Source organism: Mytilus galloprovincialis, chromosome 10 (assembly GCF_965363235.1).
Source record: "Mytilus galloprovincialis chromosome 10, xbMytGall1.hap1.1, whole genome shotgun sequence".
In the NCBI taxonomy this organism is placed as follows: Eukaryota; Metazoa; Mollusca; class Bivalvia; order Mytilida; family Mytilidae; genus Mytilus; species Mytilus galloprovincialis.
In genome coordinates, this window is record NC_134847.1 from 11,427,410 (window position 1) to 11,454,243 (window position 26,834).

At 31.6% G+C, this 26,834-nt stretch overlaps 1 long non-coding RNA gene across 2 annotated transcripts in view; it reads right to left on the minus strand.

Annotated features, from left to right (window-relative positions):
- Positions 1–15,317: 15,317 nt before the first annotated feature.
- LOC143049839 (uncharacterized) overlaps positions 15,318–26,834 on the minus strand; it is a 33,699-nt gene continuing 22,182 nt past the window's right edge. For both annotated transcript variants that reach the window (XR_012970332.1, XR_012970333.1), the window contains 2 exons: positions 22,427–22,492; positions 15,318–16,157 (listed from right to left, as the gene is read on the minus strand). This is a non-coding gene — a long non-coding RNA (uncharacterized LOC143049839). The remainder of the gene's footprint in view (positions 16,158–22,426; positions 22,493–26,834) is intronic.

The following is a 26,834-nucleotide window of genomic DNA, read 5'->3' on the forward strand; positions in this document are numbered from 1 at the left end:
TCTCGTGGATTGTACATCTATATAAAAGCCTTCAATGTCTATACATGTACCACCGTGATTTTCAGCAGGTCCATACAAATAAAACTGATCGTTATATTATGATGAAGGTCAAAATTAAACGTGTCTTACGAAAATGTGGCCTATTATTGATTGAACGATCATCAAGTTCAAAGGACATCTTTCATCCATTTTCAAGTTGACGTCTGAAAAACCGACTTGCCTTTTAAAAGGACAAGAACCTAAGGAAACTGTAAGAAAAAAAAACATTTATCACAAGCTGAAAAAACAACATCACCTTAGGCACGACGAAAAGACAAACGAAGTCTTTTAGAAAATTGCACAGAAAACTAAACCTTGCAATATTATTATGAAACTAAGAACCAGGGAAGCAATATTTGTATAAGAGTACAAACTTGAAAAAAACAAAATTCATGAAATAGAAAATAGAAATAGATTTCAATGTTCGCTGGACTATAAATATTCAATATTTGACGTTAGAATAATTTTAATTTGCATACTTTTGTATAAATTCAGTTGCAAGAGATTTTCTAAAAACCATGTCTGATGTAAAGCATCTGTCATAAATGGAAATTAATGCAGTTAATACTGATGATCATTATGTGAAAATATGAAAACGTGTTAGGATGGATTAATAGTGTTAATTGCATAAGGTACTAAGGAGTGTGACTGTCCACGTCAGGGGGTTTGAAATTCGATAATAGATTAATCTGGGTGGCTCTTCACAAAATTTCACTATATATATAATTTTTAGTGTATTTTTTTTTTTTTAACAGTTGCAGTAAATATAAACAACTATTCATCGTTTCTGATTGCAATTTTAAACAAGACAAATATTGGGTTTGAGCCTGCGTATACGTAGCTACATTCTGAATTTCAATTGCTTATGTTAAACGTTTGCTGAAGGAAAACTGATCATTCCGTTCCATAGAAGTCAAGAACAATTTGACGAAATTTGTCCTTGTTCTGTGAAAGCTGTAAATTTCAAACTTTTGGCAAACAAGAAGTTTACAACCAATACAACTTAACAGTATCAAGCTTCAGACCAAACATAGATTCATATAATTCATGGCACTTAAAATGTTTTACGAAAGGGGTTTCGGAGGGCGGAGTGGGATAATACCAGACTTTCTCTGTTGCTTATTTGATATTGCAAAATGATGATTACGAAGGTCGAAAAAAATGTTCATATAAATTATAAAATCATTTGAACAAAATGATCTCGTTTTTGTTAACTTCACTACAAGGCCGTTCTTATATCTGTTTTGAATACCATTCGGGATTCTCTGATTTTGTGGTAATGATACACACCTTCACAAATTTGAAGGATTCAATTTCATTGGCTGAAATCATTATTACAAGAAAAAAAAAAGAACAGAGTGTAGACAGATCCTTATAAGCAAAGCGTGGACACAGAATGAGATTGTATAAAATAACACTTTTCTAGGCATAATCAGGAACGGCTGAAGACAATAGCCCTTGAGGATTTCTGAAGCTGTGAGAAACACTAAAAGTATACTTAAAGTGTTGAATTACAATAGGATCGGTTCTATGTATGTTCTATTCATATAAGGTATTCTTTTCACAAAATTTACACTCTCACATGGTTTCAAAATAGATTTTTATAAGACTCATTTAGTCAGTTTTACGGTTATTTTTTTGTTTGGCATCATGTCTGGTTTTTAAGAAAATACACTTAAAAGTTATCTTTTGTTTAATGCTAGTTATCATATTTGTTTTTCGTTTATTGTTTTGTCAAGAAATCAGACAGTAAGTTTTCTCTTTTGAATTGATTTACGTTTGATTTCGGGGCCTTTTATAGATTTCTATGCGGTATGGGTTTTGCTCATTGTTGTAGCTGAGAATTAATTCGATCTTGGGTGAAGAGTTGTTTCATCTGCTATTTTTATAAATACAGCAGTTTGAAATAGAAAGAATGATGGATCTGCGATATTCCTAAATGAGTTGTTTAACTGGACGTATTCTTGTTTGAATGTGGGATTTTAGAAATTGTCTTATTCCAACCCATTTGTAATTTCAAACTTAAACTTGCCTTTTTACCGCTGAAAACAATAAAACAAGACGACAGAATGAGAGGTTATTATAATGTTTTCCTGACACTATACCGATCTATTTTCGCGTTACAGGTGTTGCGTGTTCATTGGTGGTCAGTATATTATATTAAAGTTGATTGGTTCAGTTCTTAACGTTGATTTTCTATTGAACTTACTCATACAGTATTTTTGCTTCTTTTATGCTATTGCCCTAGATTAATTTTTGAAGGCAAAAAATATAAAGCCACAAATGTATATATCATTTAATCCAAAATATCGCCATTGTGTGCAACCATGATATAGTAAACAAGCATTTGCTTGTGTTGTAACGAAAGACAATTATACGAACTATGAAGGAAGTTTATTTCCATTCATCTTCTTTAAGAGTCAATGACAAATTAACGAAGACATAACAACAGTCGTTAACTAATAATGGGAAACAATTCATCATCCCATGAAACACAAAACATGTTATTCTAATTCAAACCATTATAAGGATTGTCAGTTATTATGTTAAATGCCATTGGTTCTCTGCGGGGGGTACAGCTTCCTTGGCCAATTAAAAGTCGCCACCATGATATATATAGATTAAAGTCCTGAAAGTGGCGTTAAACATCATCAATCATTCAAACCATTATAAGGACTGACAGTTATTCTACTTCAATTCAATTCAATTCAATTCAATTCAATTCAATTCAATTCAATTCAATTCAAATTCAAATTCAATTCAATTCAATTCAATTCAAATTCAATTCAATTTAATTCAATATTTTTTTGAAAGAGCACGATAGTGGCGTGATCCAAATACAAAAACAGACAAACTGCATTCAACAACATATAAATGAAATATAGATCCATGTAACCAAGAGCTTTAAGTAAATTCTATGAACACTATAACATTCAGAACTCATAATGATACTATACACATAAACAGCACGATTATTCTTAGTTTTCGTATCTTTTACTTAAAAAACACAATCACCTAGATAAAAGAGGGGCGAAAGACACCAGAGGGACAGTCAAACTCATATATCGAAAATAAACTGACAACGCCATGGCTAAAACAGACAAAGATAGAGACAGACAAACAGACAAATAATAATACACAAGACACAACATAGAAAAACTATAGACTAAGCGACACGAACCCAACCAAAAACTGGGGTGATCTCAATATGTTTATATTCACAAGCGACTATACATGATAATTATCCGATGAAACAGTAAGGATCAGTATGGTGGTCTCTCAAATCTACTTATTGTTAGTTGTTATCTGCCGATGCTACGGCTTCATCCATCAATTTAAACTTGTCGCTATGATATAGTTTAAAGTCGTAGTGTAGTGGTAAGCGCATCAAACTAGAAACACAAATTGTTCCTGGTTCATATACTGAATTTTCGGCTCTCCCTCGATACCATTTGCGAGTATGGTCTTGAGAAACGATAATAGTCCGTCGGAAGGGGACGATAAATGGCTTGCCCGTGTTAATAAAGAAAAATATATAATAATATATAATAAAGCTATATACCCTTGTAGATTTCGAAAAAGAGAAGGCTAATGCCACTACAAGGCAGCACTCGCACCTGCAAAGTAAAAAGGGATTACTATAAGTTATATAATAACTTGTTTCCCAATCCACTATAAACAAATATGTTTATACTAAAAGTCTTGAATGTGACGTTAAATACCATTAATAAAAAATTGACAAATTCAGACAAAACATATACATTGATAATTTGTTATTAATGAAACTGGCACCTCTGAACAATTGTACTACTTTCAGTACTTATACAGAATATGCTCTAGCAGACATTGGCTAATATTAATAATGGTTTCCCAAAAAGACAATTTCGTCTTCTCAATTATATTTTCCATTCATATTAGATATTGAACATGGTCGAGATTGTATATAAGAAAAACTTCGTTAATTAGTTATATGTTATATACAATGGAATAAACTAGAATGGTATTTATGTATTATAGATTGATGACAGGTCTGGTGTCCATGGTAATTTAACGCTTTCTTTTTATTTTCCCACAAGTTTTGCAGAGGTCAATGACTGCTCAGAAGGTCAAGGCAATATGGTTCAGCGAAACATACCATTTATAATCAATGTCTTTACAATTGGCTATTGACGTTTCTCTGCTAACGATGCTTCTATTTCCGGCTTTCTCTTGTAACATGTCATATTATTGTACAACTGAATTATCTGACAAGATTTGACAAGGTCATGGCTTTTCCATATTTCCTACCGCTAAAATTTCCTTGTACGAAAAACGTGCCATTTTCTGATTTTTTTTTATGTAACTCTCCCACACTTGACAGGAACCTGACTATGCCATTAGCAAGAGGTATTACCAAAGTTTGGAATGCGTACTTGGAATGGACAATACGACATATTTTGCGCAAACCAGGAAATGACGTAACTGGATACGTACTCCAGGCAAATTTTCCCTTCGGCAGAAAAACATGTTAACATACAAAACAAATTACATGTAATAGAATCGTCAAAGGGAACCAATGATATGATGACATTCATATTTACCCACTCAACTGAAGTTCATTGCCATAGCTTTACTTTGGAAAAAGAGTGAGATGAACTTTGTACCATGCATAATTCTAATAAAAAAATGTTGACTATAGGAACCGATCGTCCTTTTTTTTTTTTTTTTTTTTTTATAGGGCATGGTCTCATGTGTTAAATAACATGTCTGATTACAAATTTCTTTGGAAAACAACTTGATTTATTTAAGAAAGATTTTAAAAAGTTTGTTTTTATTGAAAATTGGAGAAACAAAGAAATTCAACATTGAGTTTAAAAATGAATGTCTCGTTCCTGTAATTGTTATTAACTTAAAACTTTTTTTTTTATTAAAGTCGGGGAAAAAATGTTTGTCCCTACAAAAAAAACAATACACCCATTGCAATAACTGGATACTTTATAATGAGCGAGATGCACATTTGAACCATGCTTAAGGTAGATAGGGTTTCTTCCTCCATCTTGGATTTAGAAATACAAGAAAACAAGGGGTATATCTTTAATAGAATGTGCAAATTTTGAGAGTAGTAGGAAATTCATGTGTAAAAACTTTCAATCAATATAGAAAATGACATGTTTTATCATATTTATGGTTGTAATTTACAAAAAACAGAAAACTTTTGTTTGATTAATTTTTTTCAATTTTGCCACATAATGAATTCAGATAAAGCTATTTTTACAATAGAATGTGTTAGGAATTTACCTATTTTATTATGTATCAAGAAAACGGGTCCGGTGACCCCATTTTTTCTTAACTGAAAGCATACTATTAAAACTATCTTCTCATATGTTATCTCAAAATTGTATGGTGAAATTTACGCTTTATTGCACAAAATTGGGTTTCCATGCATAATCTATACAAAAGATGTCAATTTTGAACACCATGTAGCGTGAAAATAAGCCCCGTGACCAATTATTTTTATTATTATTTTTTAAAAAGCATGATATAAACTACATTTTGGGAAATTATTAAAAATTCTATGGATTATAATTTAGACAGCCCATCTACCTTAATCCTTAAAGACAGTGAAGAGTTGATTTATTCAAATAACTTCTATATTGATTTGTTAACTTATATAAGAGGGGCAAAAGTTACCTGAGGCACATTTAAACTCAGACATAGGATCTCTGCTCATTTATCGCAAAATCAGCGTAAAATACCAGCCGCGAGCAACAATACGAACCTTTGTGGCGAGCGAGTTTATCATTATGTCTAGAGGTTTACATTTAAAGACATCTATAAGTATATAGAAAACCCGATTATCAGTTAATCGTTCTATTTATTGTCTTTTTCCTCCTCCTTAGAAATTTTAACGGAACGTAACTTGTTTTTTTCCGGTCCTTGAGATACAACTTTGTCATTTTGGTAGTGGGAGTAAAACAAGTGGCTAATTAAGATCAGATACTGACACTGAACTTTTCCCCAACCCTGTTAATTCACTTTATTAAGAAGTCATTACCATCACGAGAATAAGGTCCACATCAAATAAAGTTTATTGTTCTGGCATGATCTTTGTATATACATGCTTATGTGTTAATTTTTTACAGTGTGTGCTATTATCGTATGGTAGTAATGAACAAGTATTTGTCTTGAATTATCCAAAACTTATTTTTGAAGGTGGTGAAAATGATTACAGAATTATTTTTTGGCTTATGTAGATTGACAAGATTGTTCATTCAACATAACAGGACAATCGGGAGTCAGAATAACAGCAATATCGGTGATTTTCTCGCTGTGTTGTAGACCCATTGGTGGCCGTTTGCTCTTTGATCAGGTTGTTGACACATTCCCCATTTCCATTCTCAATTTTGATTGTAACTGGACAAGTCGATAGATTTTAACGTATATTCTTAACTAGAAAGTGGATTTCAAACTGGGCAAGACGATTTCAATTCGGACAAATAGAAGTTATCTTTTAATCTAGTCACGTTGGTTTTAATATAACCACGTTGATTTTAAACAGGACATGTGGTTTAAAAATATTTTTTTTAAATTTTTAAATTCATGTTTTACGCATAATAATGGACCAAACATTATAAGTTTGCGACGAGCCTATAACAAACTGTTGATACCAAAATTTCAAGGTTTTCTGCCGCATTTGAAGTTCACGAAAAAACAATGAATGACGTTAGTTTTATAGGAAAAACGGAGACTGACAGGGCTAAAACAGCCTTAATTTTTTTTTAAACTAGATGATTTTTTGTTCTGTGCATCCTTATTTCTTTAATCAATATTTATATAGTACCGAAGTCTTTTATTTCCAGAGCTGATCTTTAAACTTTTGCACCTCGTTTTTCTCTATTTTTTGTCTCTATTAATTTTTACCAATTATACTCCATTTTGTAAACCGCATTCACACCTTACTACATCATAGTGAACACAAACCTACATTATTTGCCCAGTGTTTTTTTTTTTAAATTTATTATATATAAAACTATTTTAGTAAATGTATTTATGATTAAATCTATTGCTACAAGGAGGTTATATAGTGTTGAAATCAAACAGTAATTATATTTCAATGTACATTTTAATTGCATTTTCAAACTGACATGTCAGGTTTTTGTGAGGGTTTTTTGTTCTCTTCATGCTGTCCTAATTGGATACATTGTCTGTCTACAATGACAGTCCTACTGAATTATATAAGCAAATATAAAAAGACCAAGAAATTACAAGACCATTCTCAACGGAAACGGAAAGCTAGCAATGTGTTACATAATGTTGAAATAATCAAATAGTTCTTTGATTAGAGCTACATATGGATTTACACCTACTAAAATAAGAAGATAAAATCGTAATCAATAGTGTCTGAATAAAATCCTTAATGACAGTCTTGTACGATAGAAGTTTAGGCGACAGACATTACAGCTAAATAAAGGAAAATTTATAAATTTGACTTAATCTTGATGAAAAATATTCAAATAACCAGTTGCGGATCTACGATTTTGAAAGGGACGAAAGACATCACTATGGGAGGAGGGTTTCTCTATGTATTGACCATACATGACATCAGAGGTTGATTTAGAGGGGCAGAGGGCCCGCCCCCTCCTTTTCTGGGAAAAATTTGGTTGGTTTTATAGAGAATCACTGAGCATGACTGGAGAGGGCCCCCTCTTAGGCAGTCAGTGGGCCCTCTCTTATGAAAATTTCTGGATCCGCCTCTGAAGACATCACTATAGAAGGAGGGTTTCTCTGTGTATTATAACCATACAGGACATGTATAGCTTTATTAGGGAGGCATGATAATTTCCCCGATCTAATTGAAAGATCCTCTCTATCTTCTCACTTTTCCGCTATTCAATGACATTAACTCCTAGAAGGAGTCAAGTCATGTATGCAGTTATGTTCTCATATTTGTAAAACTTGACAGTTTTTGCATTTAACAGTTTCTCACTCTCTCAGTCTCTTCTGTAGTTGCTAAAAAAAAACCACAAAAATGGATGAAATATTATAATTATTCAAGAGCACTGAATAACTCCTATAAAGATGGAACTGACAAATTTTGCCATGTCGATCTTGTCCTGCAGTTCCATTAAAAAAATAGTTTCTTTATATCAATTATGGTTTCCACAACCGAACAACAAAACAAACAAAAATACTTGCATATTACGAATGTTATATTTTAAGCGTTGTCAATCATGCATGTTTGTAGTAGTCGGGATACTCGTGCGTGCTCGAAACTAAGTATCCCGTGCGTGCTTGAAACTAAGTATCCCGTGCGTGCTTGAAACTAAGTATCCCGTGTGTGATTGAAACTAAGTATCCTAAGGATGGTCTTTCTTCGAAAAAATTCCACTAATATCTGAGGAGAAAATTTTTGCTCGTCATTTCAGTCACATCGAGTCATACAAGCAGCAAAAAATCTATTTATTGCAAAAAGTAAATACATAATTCAAACATAATATACACGAGAAATATACACAAAAGTGTTAAATAAGTCAAGTTAATATTAATATTATATATATATATTAGAATATAGATAAATGGCCTTATCTTTGCAATTTCATGGCTTGCTGTATATCGCCTACAACACTAGACAAAATATCTCTATTGGGATCTAAAATAGTTTTAAGTTTAGAGTTTGAGCTAGTATACAAACAGTCCCTATATGATATATCGAGCTCTGAGTCATTAGCACTTAATAGTTGAGAATAGACTCAACATCAAGTTGACTACATAATATCAAAATATAATGAGAAATCCATATTATAGTACCTTTACAAGATGTACTCTATAATCTGCCTTCTTTCCCGTCCCCCCCCCCCATTAAAATGCATTTACTAATTAAAAAGTCTTAAATGACAGCTAAATCGGAGTACACAATTGTACTTTAACCTTAAAAATCCTCTCTAATAGGAAATGTATCTACTGTCAACAGCACAAAAAGGGAGATTTTTGTTTAAACTCAGCGTTTGAAATCTGAATATATCTTTCCGATAAATGGCGAACTCGTACAAACGAAGATCATTCGATGACGCAAAAAAAGAAAGAACAATTACACCTTTTCAAAATTTTGCTTATTTTAAGTTATAAATAAATACGATTTGTAAACTCGTATAAGGACACACAGTAGACTTTTCATTAAAACTCACTTTGAAATAAAATTAGACTGACAGTAATATAACACGCACCACAAACAAGAGAATCGTTATTTTGTGATCTTATCAATTTGTCTAACGTTTGTACTTAAATGTCTTTCGGAAAGTTAAACTTCCTTTTGCTAAAAGAAGCTGAAACGACATGTAAAATAAACAATGAGACAGTCCATGCAAATAAAAGGTGTTTCATCCTAACCCAATCAACACACAGATGAGGGGGATGACACGGGAATGCTCATCACCACATTTTACCCTTATATCCCAAAATCCACATATTGAACCCCTACATCCCATGCACCAAAAGAGTGTCAATCCCCCCTCCCCACCCTTCCCCCTGACTTATGGGAAATATCATACACATTAGCATATGTAACCTAACCATATTTAACCAGCACTACTTTTTTTAAATTTGGGCGGTCAATAAAAAAACAACATCGTAAATCTTTGGAAGGTATCAAAGATGGCTATGGTAGAGCTCAGAAACCATTTAACAAAGCAGTTTGGTTTAGGACTGGACATCCTTGTTTTGATTCACAGATTAAGTGATTACGATTTGCTTAACGTCTAGTGGCAAATAACACGTTTGTATAGTCAGCTTTAAAAGACCTATAAACGACAAGATTTAAACAATTAAGTTAAGAAAACCAAGCGTATTCACAATACCTCTGCTTATGGAAATTTTCTAGAAATGGAAGCCATACTAAAAATCGAATTTTTCAAAATTTGAATGACCTAATACGGCTAATAGTACAAACCAATTACTAATACTCTATAATTGGAATCTTTGCTCATCTATTTCACAAGTATAAAAACTAACACAGTTAAACTCCCGTGACGTCAATAATAATATTTCATCCCCTTTATCTGACTACAATAATACAATAAACCATTTCCAACACGGCAATTACATAATGAAGCCTTTACTTTGGCTTCTTGGTAATAATAGCATAGAGCAATTCTAATCAGTCATGTCTATGATGTCACTTCTTTGTTTTAAGCTTCGATAATCTTTTATAACAACAATCCGCTTAATAACTTGAGAAGCATTTTATTGCAGATTGTAATCTCGAGATTGTGTAATTTTTGCGGCAATTCTAGAAAGGATAAGCATTTCTCCAGTCTGACCACATTTTTAGATAATTCTGCTTATTAAATATTTGCCATTAATAACCTCATTAAAATGCTTTAAATTTCTAATTCAAACAACGTGCTACATTGGAATACATTTAATGAATTGTTTACCCTATGCCTAATGGTAATCAGGTTCTAAACATTTTGCCATATATATACAGTAATCACGCACGTTTTACCTTGAAATAAATTTCTATAAAACATTTTGACATTGTATACAACAAGCAAATACTTAGCTAAATTAATCAGGACTAAAACATTTTTGCCATATTAATCAGGACCAAAACATTTTTGACATATTAATCAGGACCAAACCATTTTTGCCATAGAAATCAAGTCCAAATCATTTTGCCATAGTAAGCAGGTTCGAAATTTTTTGCCATAATAATAAGGTCCGAAACATTTTGCCATGGTAATCAGGTCCGAAACATTTTGCCATGGTAATCAGGTCCGAAACATTTGAACATTGTAGTCTGTCGGTGAGGTCCGAAACATTTTGACATTGTAATCGTGTCCGAAACATTTTGCCATAGTAATCTGGTCCGAGTCATTTTGATATAGTAATCAGGTCCGAAACATTTTGACATTGTAATCACGTCCGAAACATTTTGACATTGTAATCACGTCCTAAACATTTTGACATTGTAATCACGTCCGAAACATTTTGACATTGTTATCATGTCCGAGCATTTTGCCATGGTAATTCCACACCAATTTCATGTCACTTTCTACCTTGGAATCCGTTTAATAAAAAAGGTTTTGGTTGTAGCAATCCAAGTACACATTTTTTTCTATGGTAATCAGGTTCCTAACATTTAGTCATAGTTATCAGGTATTGAACATACTACCATGGTAATCAAACACTTTTTACCTAGAAATCATTTAATGACTATTTTGAGACATGGTAACCAAGCTATCAAATTTTATACCATGGTAATCACAATGTTAAAAATGTCTGTCAACATGATAATAAACAATGAATGTATCATGTTATTCTAATTTTTGCCATAGTAATCCTACACCATGTTTGTCATGCAAGGCCATTTTCCGGTTACATAACTTGTGATAAATCATGTCCATAAAACGCATGAATAAAAGCAATGCTATGAAAAAAATATATTGTAGGATTGAGTATCAGCGAAACTTTAATTAAATACATTGTCAATCAGCTAATAAATCACCCCTTTATAGACCTTCTTTCTACAATGTACTGTTAGTTCAAAATTTGAACTTCAGAGCTTAATTGTATTAAACCTTAAAACTGATTTATCTTAATAATTCTGACTTTTCCTATAAAGATTTGACAAAAGTACTGTTAACATGTATCAAAAGTCTGCATCAAAACGAGCACTTAGGAAATCAGATTAAGGCAGATGCATTTTGATGCACTTCAGTGCAAATTCATTGACTTTTGTGCAACTGAGCACCTGTGCATTGCATAAAATGTGCAGCATCAGACATTGGCACACAAAAGTAATTGAATTTGCTATAACTTAATAGTTTATAAGTAATTACAAAGAAAGTTCAAGCTAATATAAAATTTTTAGTTCCTTTATATAATTGACTAATTTATGAAAAGAGATAAAAGCGCTTATTGAGCGAAAAGGCAACAACTACAGTAACAGAAAAGCTCCAGTTTCAATCAATTTAGATTTTTTCAAAAAAAAAATAAATTCTTAGATTGATTTTTTTCTGGGTAATGTTTCAGAACTCAGATTATTATTGTGCACATTTATAGACTGACCTTTGGGCAGTCATTATTAGCATGATTCTTATTGAGTATTTTTTTTTTTCAGAACTGAAATTATGAACCAGTTGTTTTTTCTGAACTGACGTTTATTGAGCAGCCTTTAATTTTTCTGAAATGGCTTTAATAGAGCAGTCTTTTTCTGAACTTGCTTTTATAGAAGTCTTTTTTTCAGAACTGATATTATGAAGAAGTTTTTTTCTTAGCTGGCGTTTATTGAGCAGTCTTTTTCTGAAGTGGCTTTTATTGAGCAGGTTTTTTTTTCTGAAATGGCGTTTATTGAGCAGTCTTTTTCTGAACTGGCTATTATTGGTCAGTCTTTTTTCTGAAATGGCTTTTTTTAGTCTTTTTCTGAAATGGCATTTTTGAGACTTTTTCTGAACTGGCTTTAATTGAGCAGTGTTTTTTTCTGAACAGGCTTTTATTCAGCAGTCTTTTTTTTGAACTGGCTTTTATTGGGCAGTCTTTTTCTAAAATGGTTTTTTTTAGTCTTTTTCTGAAATGGCTTTTATTGAGTAGTCTTTTTTTCTGAACTGGCTTTTATTGAGTAGTCTTTTTCTGAACTGGCTTTTATTGGGCAGTCTTTTCTTAACAGGCTTTTATTCAGCAGTCTTTTTTCTGAACTGGCTTTTATTGGGCAGTCTTTTTCTGAAATGGCATTTTTGAGACTTTTTCTGAAATGGCTTTTATTGAGCAGTCTTTTTTTTCTGAACTGGCTTTTATTGAGTAGTCTTTTTCTGAACTGGCTTTTATTGGGCAGTCTTTTTCTGAACTGGCTTTTATTGGGCAGTCTTTTCTTAACAGGCTTTTATTGAGATGTCTATTTTCTGAACTGGCTTTTATTAAGATGTCTTTTTCTGAAAATGCTTTTATTGGGCAGTCTTTTTCTGAAATGGCTTTTTTTTATCAGTCTTTTTGAATTTTCTAAACAGGCTTTTATTTGGTATAGATATAGGAAGATGTGGTGTGAGTGCCAATGAGACAACTCTCCATACAAATTGCAGGGGCGGATCCAGCCATTTTAAAAAGGGGGGTTCCCAACCAAGGACAAAAGGGGGGGGGGGGGGGTTCCAACTTTATGTCCCAATTCTTATGCATTGATCGGCAAAAAAAAGATGGGGGTTTCCAACCCTCGGACACCCCCCTGGATCTGCCAATGAGTCAAATAACAATATATAAAAGTAAACCATTATAGGTCAATGTATGGCCTTCAAAACAGAGCCTTGGCTCAACCGAACAACAAGCTATAAAGGGCCCCAAAATTTCTAGTGGAAAACCATTCAAACAGGAAAACCAACGGTCTAATCTATATAAAAAAAAAAAGAAACGAGAAAGACATATAAATTACATAAACAAATAACAACTACTGTACCTCAGTCTTTATCTGAACATTAAGAGGTGTTTTTTTATAGTTTGGATTTTATAGACCATTTTTTTCTGGACCGACTTTCATTCAGCAGCTTTTATCCTAGTTTTTTTTTCCTATTTTTTAGATTGAACTATTTTTGTTGTGTATTTACTGCAGATTACTGGGTATCTAATTTATCGAGCAGTTTTTTTCCTATAAACTGATTTTAATTGAGCTTATTTTTGTTTCAAATCTTTCTTTTTTTTAAGTCTGTTTCCTGACTTTTAAGAGCATTTTTGTTTTCTTGGCCAACTTTTATGAAGCATTTTTCTGGACTGAATTTTATTGATCAGTTTTGTTTTGGAATTACTTTTATTGGACAGTAGTTCTTCAGACTTTTATTGAGCAGTTATTTTTCTTTGAATTGCATTTTGTCCGTCTGTGAGTCTTTTTCTTGACTGATTTTTGATAAGCAGGTTTTTTTTTGGACTGACTTTTATTGAGACTGTCATCGAAAACTTTTTTTTCTGAAGTTCATACTATGGTGCTTTTTTTTCTGACATATTAAAAGCAGTTTTTTTCTAGACAAATTTCTATTGCACAATTTCTCAGAGGGATGAATATCCATATACTGTAAATTCAGAAATTATTACGATGATTTTATTATTGCAATAATGTGACTGGGTTATAGTCGCAATAATTTAAAAACACATTTTGAAATTTACTAAATGAAGAAAACAAGATTTTTCTCAAAAAATAAAATCGCAGTAAAAGGTCACCCTTGTATCATGCCAAGGTGTCTAAAAGACTCTTTAGTAAGTCAATTTCTTTTTTAGTTATCAATTGGCCGTTTAAGAATCTAAAGAATTATGGGTAATTTCATTGTTTGTACCCCAAAATGAAAATAAAGTCACGTCATTGGTTGAATTTCCATTGTTTATGACATTTTTAACCAATCACGACGTTTTGGTGTACACTTTTGAAAATATTACCCAGGATGCATTAGATTCTGAAACGGCGAATTAGAATAGGTCTATTCAGCAGTGACATAATACTAACTAGTCTCTAATACACATCAATGGCTGCCATCTATAAACTGCCACACGCAATTCAGTTTTCTGTATGTTTAATATGTTTTATATGTAGAATTAACCGGAGGTATTGTTCCTATGACAGACAAATGTACAATTTAATTGTTTGTAAACAGGAGATACTGTTATATAATCTAAATTGAGTACGTTAATGTGAAACTTAATAACAGACATACAGGATATTAGGTTCTATGACAATAAATCTGTTTTCTAACTTCCGTCATGACAAGTAATAGTTGGTCAATTTTTTTTCGGCTGATAGCTTGGTGAGTTCAAAAACCTCAAATAGAAATGAATGACAAAAATAGATAATGTAAAATGAGTCTGAAGATATAAATGTTGTGACTGACATGTTTTAGGTTCTTGAAGTTCAGAGGCAGAGTGAATCTGTGTTTGTTTGAGGATCCTTTGTTGAGAGTTTTGCTGTTATCTGTTTTGGCTAACATATTTTGTGGATGAAATTATCCATTCTGGATGAAAATAATTATCCAGGATTTAACTGGTTACAATTTCTTATCTATGTAGGTCAGCTGTTATAATTATCTCTGGATATGATTATAAGTTCTAGTAAGTTATCAGGCTGACAAAAAAGATGACTTCAAGATCAGTTCCCCTGGGGGACAGAATAATTCCTAATGGTAAAATTAAGCTATGGCAAAATAATATGTATTGATATGAGAGTGGTAAAGGGTTATTTTTGTGCAACATGTTTTGCCATTTTTATTTCACGTGCAGCCTTAAAAAAGGTTCATTATTCACTGTGTTTCGTGAAATCAGTAAAAAGATCAACCTGCAAGACATTTTTAATTGTTCGTTCATGTGAAAGGGCAACATATAGAACAAGAATGTGTTCTCATACACTGATGCCCCCATCCGCACTATCATTTTACATGTTTAATGGACCGTGAAAATGGGGGGAAATCTCTAATTTGGCATTAAAATAAGAAAGATTATATCATAGGGAACATGTATACTAAGTTTCAAGTTGATTGGACTTCAACTTCATCAAAAACTTTAACCTGAAACGGGACCAACGAACAAACGGACGGAAGGACAAACAAACGAATGGATGCACAGACAAGAAAACATAATGCCATAAATTGGGCATAAAAATAGCATAAGCTAAAAGGTCATCAGTTGATGGTATATTATAAATACATGTAATTAATTTGAGAATGGAAATAGGGAATGTGTCAAAGAAACAACAACCTGATCGAAGAGCAGAAAACAGTTGATAAACCAGTGTGTTTTGATGGTTATATTAGCTTGTACAATGTATATCTAGAGACATATATAACTGCCTTAATGTTTCCTTCTGTTTTTTCTCTTGGAGGCTAGCTTCAGTTGATGGGAGTTGACAGATGATCCTTTATTGCGGGTCACAGCCAAGAATTGTAGCTTTCGTCCAAGATTTCTCAATACCTAAGCCCTAAGCACTGATTATCAAATAACCTGAGAATTCAGCATCTGCTTGTTATCATACATTTTCGTCGTCATTTAACTTCTTATGTTTAAAATGTAATAATTCCTTTGAAACACTGTGTGCTCTCAAATGTAATACCATAAGACATGTTGCCAAGCCATCATCTCCATTGAAAGCTCTGTCTGAACGTATCAATACAAACTTTGGGCTAAAAAAAAACAAAAAAAAACATAATTATTCATTGTGAATCTAAATGTACTGATGAGAGATCATATGAAATTATAGTAATTTATCTATCTAATAAAATAAGATTGCTTCCTTTTAGAGAACTTGGGGCTCTGTTCGAATTTAAATAAGTACACAACTAGGTTGGTGATCAAGTTTCATACATAGCAAGAAGTTTGAATCACTGGAAGACAAATGAACTTCACAGAAGAAAGAATAATTATTTCTATGTAATATCATCCAAATCTGAATACTTTTGTGGGATATTTATAGATTATCGGTGATCATCTTAACCTGATTGATTCTTGCTTGAGCCGGGATGGCGAAAGCGAGAAAGGCATTCACGTTGAGATGAACAATGATAATCTTTTATCGCTATTTTACCTATGACGACGTTGTCAATTTCATGTCAATTTCGTTAGCAACACCACGTTCATGCTTTGTTTCCAGCGATAATTTTCCATCTCAAGCATGGTATGAAAATTATCACAGAAAAAGATCAAAGGAAAAATGCACAAAATTGCGATAATGATAAATATAGATTCTACCACACTGCATTGATACAATATTTCTCAACTCAAGAAAGTTAAAGTATTAAATTCAAAATGTAAGCGGTTTTCATTTGAAAGTTGGTGGAAACAAATTCAATTCTGTTACAAATGAAAATAAAAATTATGGGTGTTGCTGTATAAAAAAGTGTTGTCCAACCCCACCCCAGACATTTCATTCCCTGAAAAATCCCATAAAGAAACTAAGTTAATATTTGAAAATTAGAAAAAAGATCTAGAAGTTATATAAACTGTCAAAGTTGTTAAAGATTTTATACATAGATAAAACTCAAATCAAATCCTAAAATTTAAAAACACAATGACATGACAGTTTAATCCTATAAAAACAGCTTTATCATTGACATTGTACATCGTAATCAACCAGAGTTGTCAATTGCAAGAAAATTGGTTCAAACACGTGTCTTGGGTGTCAATTTGAGATTTGAAATAATTTTAATTTTTTAAACCTAAATTTTTTAATGTAATTTTTTTTTCTCCTTTCAACTATGTAACAAATAACTGTATAAAAACGTGTCTTGTGGTGTCATTTGGAGATTTCAAGTCATTTCAATTTTTCAAAAACCTATTTTTTTTTAATGTAATTCTTTTTTTCCATTCAACTATACAAATGATTGTATAAAATCGAATGAAATCATATAACGTCAATACAAGTCAACTTAGCATGAAAATCTTTTTAGAAGTCATAATGTAACAGATATATTAGTTTTTAACAATCACAATTTCAGCGTATTATCATTCCTTCGTCATAAAAGGATCAATATAAGACGATATAATATAGGTATAAAGAGACAAATAAAATAAACTATTTTGTAATTCTTTATGTAATATACTTTACAAAGCTTATACGCACTTAGTCTATATACTTACTTATATACGTCAAACAGAGTACTTTATTAAGTAATTTCAGACTTAACAAAACAGGATGTATTGAAAATGTTTTATATTTAGAATATGTCGTTCAAACTCTTTTATTATTGAATTCTTTAAATCTAATATCCTAATTCTCAAAATTAATAATTCTCACGATGTTAGCATTGTATTTGTGTCACGTAGGCAGGTGCACAGTTGCAATTCCATAATAGTTGTTATTTTATTTTGTGACTTAATTACGTTGTTGCACATCAAAATCCTAAAGGGTCATAACTCCGGATTAAAATTAAACTTGTTTATTTGTTGTGATGCTTGTTTGTTTTATCATCAAAACCTTTTTACAAATTAAATCAATTGGAATAGTATGCATTTATTGGTTAAATTTTCAGTGATACAAAGTTATCCCCCACCCCCCTTATTTGATTGATTGTTGATTTTTGACAGAAAGATTTAAAACAAAAATGTGTCCAAAGTACACGTATGCCCCACTCACACTATCATTTTCTATGTTCAATGGACTGTAAAATTGGGTAAAAAACCTAATTTGGCATTAAAATTAGTAAGATCATACCATAGGAAACATGTATACTAAGTTTCAAGTTGATTGGACTTCAACTTCATCAAAAAGAAAAACTACCTTGACCAAAAACTTTAACCTGAAACTGGCACTTCCATTTTCTATGTTCAGTGGACCATGAAATTGGGATCAAAAGTCTAATTTGGCTTTAAAATTAGAAAGATCATATCATAAGGAACATGTGTACTAAGTTTTAAGTTGATGGACTGCAGCTTCATCAAAAACTACCTTGACCAAAAACTTTAACCTGAAGCAGGACAGACGAACAAACGAACGGAAGGACAAACTGATGCACAGACCAGAAAACATAATGCCCCTCTACTATCGTAGGTGGGGCATAACAAAAATGACATCTCTGCCCCTGCTGATAATTTTTTGGAAAAATATTAAAAGGTTACTTATAATTGCAATGCAAAGAGAAAATAGAGTACACACCTTTTAATATTCACGCAACCTTGAGTTATCTTTTTTGTCTTGAAAAGGTATAATGCAAAAATATATGATACATCATCTTGCTTTGGATGCAATTATTTTTATGTATAGGCTGCAGGTTGATTTTAATAACTACATTAAAATTCCAAGTACATTTGTACTACAAAATGAAGTATAATTGACCAAGTGAATTATCTTTCCAATGAGTCAGAAAAATTAAGTAGGTGTGTTTGAATAGCAACTTTTTACCAAAAGAAACTTGACAACAGACTTTACTTGTGGATCTAAAAAATGCATATCTTTAAATAAAAATACACCATTTTTTGCGTGTGATATTTAGGGTTATTAGTCTTTTATCATCTGAAAGGTTTTAGCCAAATTCCACAAAATATCTAATTAGATGTTTGTTTTATGTCTTTTAGCTTTCAAAATTTTCCCCTGACAATAGATCAGACAATAATTCTAAGTTGACTAAAGGAATAAAAAGGACATTTAATGATGCTTAACAGCTAGTTGTTACATTGTCTTTGAAAATGCAACATTATGAACGAAGGATTATAATTATGCTATGTGGATGAATTTATCAGTTTTTAAAGGGGCACTAGCTACGAGATATATAAAAAATCTAATATATTATCTTTTTTGCTCAATCATTAAATGAAATGCAGATAGTGAAATAATAATTCGCTTTTAGCAGTCAGTATGGTTCAATTTTGTCAAAATCAGCTAAAATACATTGATTATGAATTATTCACTTGCAAGTGAATAATTCGACCTCATTGAATCCGTATTCATGTGAACTGAGATGGATAACACATGAATTGTATGTGTAAAATTATTTAAAGGAAAAGAATGTCACCATTGAAAGTGAAACAAAGGTAAATCATTTGATTGACTGATTCAATCCACAAAAAATCATTCTTATACAGATAAAAACAATGATAAACATTTATTTTTCATCTATAATATGAAATTAAATAGACATAGAAAAAATTCAACAGCACGATTTTGCGTAATCTATTTATGTCTACATTTACGTTTTCATCTCTTATATGGTTATTGAATGACTTAAGAGGTCAACTCGATAGTTAATTAGATGGCGCCTAGGCTAAACTACACAGGAAATGAAGTTATGTATTTTCATAACACTGCCCTGTAGATTCAGACTTTAAATAGTTTGGATAAATATTTTACATTGTTATAAATCAAATATGAGAATTTGATTAAAATCGGTGAATATGAATTTGACAGCAAGTGCCACTTGAAGAGCAATTGACATAAAATGTAAAGAATAGAGAACAATAGACAAAATAGTTAAAAAATAAAGAAGAGAGAATTTAAGGACCCCAGCCCCCTTTTTGGGACCCACTACCATCTAATATTTCCATTAAAAATATTAGATGTCTGTTGCATTGTACTAGTGCATAACAATTTCTTAATAACTGCCAACTATCATGAAATACTTTAGAACAAAATGATGGCATATATCATCTAAATCATATTTAAAAGCCATGAAAAAATCATAAATGTTATCGTCCATAAAACAATTACTTTCCCATAAATGTCTTTGAGAAATGGTTTCTGTCATAAAATATTGTTCAATGGAAGGGAAAAAATTGTCCATAATTTTTTTTTTTAGGGAGTGCATTTATTTCATTAAACTGAAATTGACATGGAGTTTGTTATGATATAAAAATAGCCAGAGGAAAGTTAATTGGATGTTAACATGCTTCTGACGAGAGTTTCTATTTCATATTATTCTGAGGAAATGCGATTATAGACAGATAAGCATACCTTAAGCGATATTATGGATAAATGTGCCACATTAAATTAATTAATAAAAATTGACTCATCCCTTCCCTATTTGCACTAGTTAATCCATTTACTACTCAACAATTTATTTTTACTTTAAATTTTCTAAGCAATTTATGTTTAAAAAACAACTATAAAATTACAAAATCATCTTTCCATCACTTGATTTCTCCATAAGAATAAGATGTGTATAAATTTATAAATGTCAATGAGCTGGCTATCTATTTTTGTACAAACATTGTTCTTAGATGTCTTTATGTCCATTATTCATCATTCTTCCCCCCCCCCCCTCCCCCAATATTCTTACATTCTTTTCCATATACCCCAAATTTATTTTAAATACTATTTACTCTGATTAAAAAAAAAAAAAATTAGCCTGTGTTGTGTGAATTATAAAGGTGCAGATTAAATCTAAAATCATAAAGCCAAGAAAAGTTTAAGGAAAAAGTTTGGACCCAAGGTCGTTTGGCTAGATCAACCCAAGGTCTTTTGGACAGACAGACAGATTGGTAGGTAACAAGACTAATATATAGTGACAAATATCACAACTTGACCTACTCTTACCGTTGGCCAAACTAAAAAAAAATATTTTAAAATCCATTTGATTGAGCATGTGACAGGACATTTATGGAAACCGGGAGTTTCCTAAAAACTATATCAATAGTGAAGCAGAAACTGCTGACCTTTTCAGAAAATTTGAGGTTCTCCAATTTTTGGTTGGGTCCGTTTGCTCTCTTAGTTTTTTTTAGCAGTAAATTGTTAGTTAAAGATTGTAACATTTTTGTATTTTTTTACTTTTGGAAATGGTTTTGTTTGCATATTACTTCTTATATTTAACCCCACCCCTTAAAAAAAAAAAATTTCCACCCTCATATTTTTTTTTAGTTAAAATTATACATGTTACAGAATTGTCAAGTTACAACTGGAGATATGAATTTTCGGATAGGTATTTGGGACTCCTATAAATTTGAGATGTTTTATCCACATTTTCTGATTGTTAAATTTAATGATAACTTAAGCATCATATCCTCTACTTTTTTTTTTTTTTAGAGTATTGCTTTATATAGTGAATTTATTCTCTTAACAAAACAAATGAAGAAATCATAATTTAACCCTTTGTGTCATGTTAAAAATGGCTTTGAATTCCTTTTAACATTATACTGAGGGGAAAAAAATCCAGTAATTATTCATAAATCAGTGCTAAAATTAAGTAATCAAATTTAAAGAAAAAGATTTTCTGTAAGCTTAGTAAGTTACAAAGTATTAACTGAGATTTCACATTAATGCAAACAAAAACAAAAACCTCTTGTCACATCTTATAATAAAAGTTGTTTCAAGTTTATTTCTGTCTGGTAAAATAATAAAAGTTATATAATTCTAACCTAAATCATCTGTTAGCTGCTCCTTCTTACATAAAACTTAGTACTTGAAATGTTTCTTAGAAAATAACTATCTTCTTATGACCTAATTTATGACCTTCCTCTTTGTGAAAAGTTGTATTTGTCAACAGAAAAAAAAATAGTACTCCCAAATGTCCCACAAAGGAAAACGTTTAGTATAATTATATAACAATTTTCGTAAAAAATCTAATTAACTTTCATATTGTGCGTCAAATTCATGTTTTTCATCAAATAATCGCTATTTTATGGAGGAAAAATTGATTATGTTGTACGGAGCAGCAATAAAAAATATAGTTCATTCATGTTTGATTTTCTATAAAATGCATTCAGATCTCTTTAGCAGTGCTTAATGAAATCTGAGCTGCTTTGGTAAATGTAATTTGGTCAAGTACGGTAAAATTCTGTTTACGAACAAAAAAACTGTATCATAAATACTTTCTAAACATTCCTTTCACTCGGACAAAGCCTGATGAATTGTTAGACGATAAAGATAGTTCTGATAAGCTTTTCCGTCTTAAGGTATTTTTCTGTCAGATTATTCGATTCCCAAATTGGTCTTAATGCCTATAGCGCCAATTAATTAATTAATTACCTGCTACGACTTGATTAGCTAGCAGCATTGATGTGGGTATTCATAAGTTGTTGATGACATCCAGTCCTACAATGGATTTGTAAAGGATTAGAAAGTGAAAAGGTTACAACTGAGGAGTGTAGTCACATTGAAATTAATGATAATTATTAATAGAAATATTGAAATACTAATTGTTTTAATTATTCTTAGAAATCCATTACAAAATTGAAATAACTTAAAACTAGACAGATAGAAACACAAATTTTTTTCTTCTTCAAATTCAATAAATTGCTTCGCCGAGCGCAGCTGGATACGACCACAGAAGTTCAACCCTTAACAGTTGGGGAAAAAAAGGACACAATATTGCACTTAATACAGGTCTGAATTTGGAATTGTAATTAAATTTTAGACATATAATAGGTTTCAGACACAGAATAACTTAAACTGAAGTCAAAGAACATAGAATTGGTCATATGATCATGATGATTTGAATTTATATTAAATGTTTTGCTTTTGTGCAATACACAATGCTTTTTGGACCCTAATTTCTATACTGTTGGGACCATAACCCTTAAAATCAATCCAACCTTTCTTTTGTGGTTATAATAAACCTTGTGTTTAAATTTCATAGATTTCTATTTACTTATACTAAAGTTATTGTGCAGAAACCAAATGTCTTCGGAAGACGTTGGCGACGATGTGACATACCACAATTGCACTAAATAAAAAGTTGAAGTTTGTATTTTACCCAATTGCAAATTGATCCCACATATCTTGGGAATTGTAAGTGTTAATATTACTCCAAATGGATTTTTTTTTTATAAATAATACCAAGAAAATTACTATTAGACACATGAGTTATGTCACTTTCTTGTAAAATAAAAGTTACAATTCAATGAAACAAGTGGTGACCACTTAAAATTTCTAAGAATAAATTTTTGAAAATATGATGATATTAAATTCCAAGCATGATAAAGACAAAGTTTGAATTCTTTAAAGAATTTTATAAATTCTATTTTGTTGGAGAACAAATTTTGTGATTTCTACAACAATCTGTTTGTTAGGTTGTTTTCCTTTGTTTTTTTTTTTAGAGGGGGTCTGGGGCAATTCATGTCACATAATCAGTATATGCATTTTAAGCAAACAATACACAAAAAGAAAAGGAACAGTGCTTTTATTGCTGTTCTTCATCTTAAGGTGGTACCTAACACTTGAACTAAATTTAATTTTCTTAATATTTTGACAAATTATTTACTTTGACCCTTTGACAAAAATATAAAAATTTCAAAAAATTTGAACCAATCGTTTAATAAGAAAAATTACACTGGTTATAGAGCAGTTTGACAAACACTTATTTTGATCATTGAGAAGCTTGATATTCCCTTATGAACACAATGTCATTAAAACATTCTGTTGATTTTACAGAGTTATCTCCCTGTAGTGTTAGGTACCACCTTAAAGTCACTGAGTGATGGCTTCAACAAAGCTGTTTGCAGGAAATTTTTACAATTTCATTTAATGATAATAATTAGATTCCAATATTGTAAATATGTGATGATATGAGATAACTTTTTAACACCATTATTAATCATGCATCCTGAGAGGTCTAATGCACAGAAATTTAATTGCAAACCATGTTAAATCTATTGAGCACTTATAACATCTATTGACTACGTTGACCTTGACTTGTTGTAATATTAGATATAATTTCTCCCAGGTGTGATGTTAATATATTTGTGAAATTCTTTACAGCTATCCAGAGATGGGTATTGTTTAATAAATTTGATGATATAGTTGTTAATATTTCTTAGTATAAATTTCAGTCATACATTTTTTATATTATGAAACTAGAATTTAATAAAGCATGTTCATGTTACATGTACATTAAACCCCAATATCAAAACAAGTTGCTTTCTTTAAAAAAAGAAATGCAATCGTAAACCCAAATGCTTGTTTGGCATTATATATATATTAGATAATTGTTTAATAAAGATGTATTGTCTTATATTACTTTTGTTGTGCATAAGAATTAGAAACTGACATTGCCTGTTTAGTGGTTTAAATAATGTAATACCGGCTTCACACATCAACGTATAGATCCGACGTACGTCGGCCGAGGAAAAAAAAATCATGCACGCTACCAAAACGCTAGTAATTTTGATGCATTCAACCTGTCAATCATATATATCTGTATCGTGTGCACAACGAGCTTAAAGCGTGTATTGGGTGTGCGTAAAGCGTACCTTAGCGTTTCTCCTGGTCTTCCTACATTCCCAACTGCAGGTCTGTCTATATGTGAATGTTTGTCAATAAGTCTGTCACATTCGCTCGTCTGTTTATATGTTTACCAGTCCGTCTATGTCCACTGGTTCGTCTACATGTTCACTAGCTTTGAAATAGCTTTCGGTAAGTGCGATTATTTCAGTGATTTGTGTCTATTGTTTTTATGTAAGTGATTATTGTGCACCGTACCCATAATTTTAGGGACGCGAATTGCAACTGATATTTTACAGTTTTTTCTTGCGATGTGTTGTCCTTAAGGTTTGGTTCATTTGGGAGGGTTGGGTTTATGGCCACCACATTGTTTATGTGCCAATGTCCATTCTAAAGCCAGAAACATGTAGTACAGTGGTTGTTGTTCATAATTCATGTCGGTCAAGTTGTTTTCGTAAATTATTTTGTTATCAATAAGGCTGTTTAGTTTTGTTTGATTTTTGTTTTTAAATCTTAATGGTCGGGGCATTTAATAGCCGACTAAATAGTAGTTTTTTTTTCATTTTTGAAGGCCGCTCGGTGGCCTTTAAAGACTTACTACCACTTCATTGTAACTCTGGTTGGTATTTGTATCATTAGTGCTGGACCATGGTCGATCCTATATGCACCTTTGAGGCAGGCGGGATATTTTTGTAGATCTTGTACAGCTCAAACTAATGTGAGTAGTTCCTGTACTTCTATGTCTAGTCCCATGTTGCATGGTTAGAGAGGGTGTAATATCTTCTGTAGGTTTGATGAAGTTTCACCCGTATCGGACTTCTTTTCCTAAATGAAAGCTTTAAGGCGACGAGTATTTTTGTATGCAATGTGCCCTTAACGTGTCTAAAACTTATCTGTAGCGTTTTCAACGCTCGTGTAGCGTGTATATTATGTGCGTGCAGTTTACAGGTACATGTATATACGTTTGACAAACGCTTGAGCTGAATGATTTTTTTTATGTTCCATTAAAATTTTCCTGAAGTAAAAGCGTTCACCAAGCGTATACCTTTGCATTTCGACGTACTTCAAACTTATGGAACGCATGTTTAAACGCTTGCGTAAAGTTCCTCTGGTGAGCAACTAAGTTACGGATACGATGATACGGACTTTGTTAATTTTCTTTTTTGACTGATTGTTTTACATTGTCATTTCGGGGCCTTTTATAGCCGACTATGCGATACGTGCTTTGCCTGTTGTTGAAGGCCGTACGGTGACCCATAGTTTGTATTTCTGTGTTATTTTGGTTTCTTGCAGATAGTTGTCTCATTGACACCAAACCCGATATCTTCTTTTTTTATATTCGATATCTTATCGCCGACCTGGTTAAGTCTGCTAAAAATGCATGCATGATTCATTTTTAGGTTATCAGTCGTAATTAAAGTGGCACATTTAATTCGTTGTTTCATTGCTTGAAGTATCATTTCTTACATCTGCATGGTCAAATGTGTATTTTTTTAAAATAAATTTTAGATTTAGATTTCAGTCACGGTTATTTTTTCCCCCTTCATATTGAATATTTATACTTATCAGTCGCATTTTAATGACGAAAAGGATTCAGAGGTTATTAAAAAAAGTAAATAATGTTGCAATATTTAAACAAAGAAAATAACTTTAAATTTGCAATATTAATGAAAATAAATACGGACATAACTTTCATAATTAATTTTAACGTTATTTTCAATAAACGATTTTTTTTTAAATCCTCGTTTTTACACCTATTTGAGGCACGTATTTATGATTATATTTCCATGTCCTTGGTCTATCCTAGACGTAAAATTTCAAAAAGTGCTAATACTTTTTTTAAAGATATTATTTTTAATTGTTCTCGTTCAAAATATTTTATTTTTTCATATTCAACTAGAACACACCCGTGATATTCGCGGGTCCTTGACGGAATTAAAGTATATAACTATGCGCAAGCCTTATTTTAGTATTAGCATTGTCATCTGATAAAGTAATGCCAATTATAAGATACACAGTTTTCTCTGCTTTCAAATCTTTCTGTTTGAACCCGTCGAACTGGAACTTATAAATTATTGATAATATTAATTATTTGGAAAACAAAAGGTCCTGGAATGGAATATTTTTTAATCAACAGCATTGTCCTATATTAGTTATAAATAAAGTTGAATTGATTGATTCGCTGTTTTACGTCATGCCCGCTAACAGATTGAAA